This window comes from Vulpes lagopus, chromosome 4 (assembly GCF_018345385.1).
Source record: "Vulpes lagopus strain Blue_001 chromosome 4, ASM1834538v1, whole genome shotgun sequence".
Taxonomy (NCBI): domain Eukaryota; kingdom Metazoa; phylum Chordata; class Mammalia; order Carnivora; family Canidae; genus Vulpes; species Vulpes lagopus.
In genome coordinates, this window is record NC_054827.1 from 49,969,575 (window position 1) to 49,972,429 (window position 2,855).

A 2,855-nucleotide genomic window follows, 5' to 3' on the forward strand; every position below is an offset into this window, starting at 1 on the left:
CTCAGCTAGGTTGGGGCAGGAGCTGTTGTGCCTTTTTGCAGACCCAGATTTTCAAGAGCAACAGTGTTGAACTCAGGCATTCCATGGAGCAAGGAAAGCAAAACCAGGTTTTGCTCTGGTTCAGGTAAAAATGCAAATACCGACTATTGCTTGTGCGAACCACCTGATCCCCCAGGGCTTGGGCTAGCACAAAGAGTATTTGGATATCCCTGCATGAGGCCAACAGGCAATTTCTGTACCCACATTTCCTCCCTGGGGGAAAATTCTAGAACTGAGATGCACAGTCTTCCAACATGCGGTTAGTTATATAGCTGGAACCAAGATGGGATTCATAGTAACTTTTTTCATCAAAGATATTAACAGTCCAACCAACAACCTGAATGCCTTTGGCTGACCACTTCTTCAAATAGTCCGGGGATACAAAAATCCTTCTGTAGGAGGAAAACTGAAATTCCACACAGGTACCACAAGATATTATGCATACTCCAGTCGAGCAAAATGTCCATTGCCACAAACATGGACTGTTTCCAGAAAGTATCATAGCATGGCTTCCCATCTCCTGTATGGCTAAGGCTCCAAGGTCTATGAGTTAACGCTGTTACTGCATTCTGATCTGTTTGTCTCATCTTATAGACAACTTCTGGCAAGAAAGAACAGACGATACTATCATTGTATAGTTGAGGAAACTCCAGATATATTTTCTTTAGAGCATCAGTAGCCATGTTTGCCCATGGCCCTTGACACCAAATATTGTGAGGTTGTAACTTAGGCACTCCACTCTGCAATGGCTTGTCTCAGGGTAGGGATCTTTTCATCAAGGAAATCATTCCTTAACCTGTGATTTGCTGTAGGATTAAGCTTCCTAATTTGTTCAAATATCAAATCACACAATCGACCAGTGCCATCAGTCATCCTATCAACTGTGTTATCATGCATTAGGTTGGGAATCCCATCAGAAGTAAACTCAAGGTCCAACTGCACGCCGGTTGCTCCATTCTTAGCTGCCTGCCAAAAGCCCTGCCAGTGTGTTCTCGGGGGCTTTGTGGGGCAATGGTGGAAACGTAGCCCCCTGGCTTGAGCACCTGCAGGGCCCTGTGGGAGGACCCAGGCTCAAAGCTGAAGAGGCACAGCAAGAGGTAGAGGCTGCCGGTGAAGAGGCAGGCATTGAAGGGATTATGCGTCACCAGCAGCAGCAGCAGCAGCAACAGCAGCAAGGAGAAGGGGCCCAGGAGGCCTCCCTGGTGCTCCCACAGCCACCTGCTGGTGCCCGCACCCCCACGGATGGGAGTCCCCAACCCACCTGGGTCCCCAAGCCCCTGACACTCCCCACAGAGGGAGCCCTCTTAGGGGACCAGTGCCGCACAACTGTGGTGGCCTAAAGTTAAATTTTAACCAAAGTTGTAAAAAGCTCCAGTTAAAGTAAAAGTAAAGTAAAATTAAGCTATAAAAGTCAACAATAATAAATAAAGTAAAAATAAGCTGATTTAAAATACCAGATACCTAGAACCCCACTACTCTATGCCCTAAGCTAGACCTAATGGAATCATTTATTCTTATTTATTTATTTTTGGCCAAGAAACTTAAAACTCGAAGCAAGATCATTGTGGATGCCTTTGTAAGAGATAGAAAATGAGAAGACACACAAAGACACAGTGAGAAGGCCACGTGAAGACAGAGGTAAAGATTGGCATAACGCAGCAGGAAGCCAAGGAAACTAAGACATCCAACACTGGATTTAGGGGTCATGGTAATCAAGGATGTAACTCACCTCAATCTTTACTTTCATAGCATCTGAAAAGATTCTTATTTCAAAGATTAAATTCTGAGGTTCTGGGTAAATGTATGTTTTGAGGTGGCACCATGCACCCGCTAAGGGATTTTTAAGACCTTCAGTACCACAAGCAATGCAAAAATTTCTTTATATTAAAAAGAAAACTCCTCAAGGCCGTCTAAGGAAACAGCTCAAAGAGTGTACACCGGATCCACTAGATGGGTTTACCTGGGGGAACCTGGAACCCATCACTCTACCATTGCCCTCTTCCTTCTCTTCACCACAGTCCATCTTTCCAAGACTATCATGTCTCTTTCTGTTTTTGATTCATACCTATTTCTCCCTTTATCCTAGACTCTCCCTACTCCATATCTCTATAATCTGGAAGAGACCGCACTAGGGCCCTGATGTTTCTGTTGGTTGGTGTGCTGATTTATTCTGGAAAAGTATTAGTCTCTCATTCTCAGATTCTTCCATCCTCGATTTGAGCTCATGCATGAAGAGTCACAGTCTCCAGCACATGTACTGCCATATAAACCTGTTCTATAAGCTCCAAAAGGCTGCAGAAAAAGTTTTTAAAGACAGAGGAGTAAAAAAAAAAAAAAAAAGAAAACTACCAAAGAATCCATTGTTCTAGGCAAGGTTGCCCTCCTAAGGAGATTAGAGGGTGTATATCATTAATTATCCTAATGCTGACCAGGAAATCCCCATGGTGACTGGTTAAAGGTTACATATCTGGGGTGGGGTTGACCTCCAGTCATCCAAACATGCATTATATATCTCCTTGGTAAATGAATAGGGGAACTATCTGGTCCTTAAGACAATGATTCTAATCCCTGCATTCCTTGATGTTACAACTCGTTATCCTGCCTATTTGTTAATATTTAGTCTCTTGATTTTTTTGCAATATATGAAATGTATTTAACCCTATAAGAACTGTTCATTTTCCAGACCACTTCCTTTGTGAAGATCCTGTTTCTTGGTCAGCTGTCCTAATTGAGGCTCAAATAAAACTTTCTTTCTTCCTTTTAGAGATTCTAAAAGGTTTGTTCATTTTGCAACTCACTTATGTCCTGCCTTATTT

At 43.1% G+C, this 2,855-nt stretch overlaps 1 pseudogene; it reads right to left on the minus strand.

The window, feature by feature from the left end:
* Positions 1-265: 265 nt before the first annotated feature.
* LOC121488732 lies at positions 266-2,062 on the minus strand (annotated as a pseudogene).
* Between the last annotated feature and the right edge of the window lie 793 nt (positions 2,063-2,855).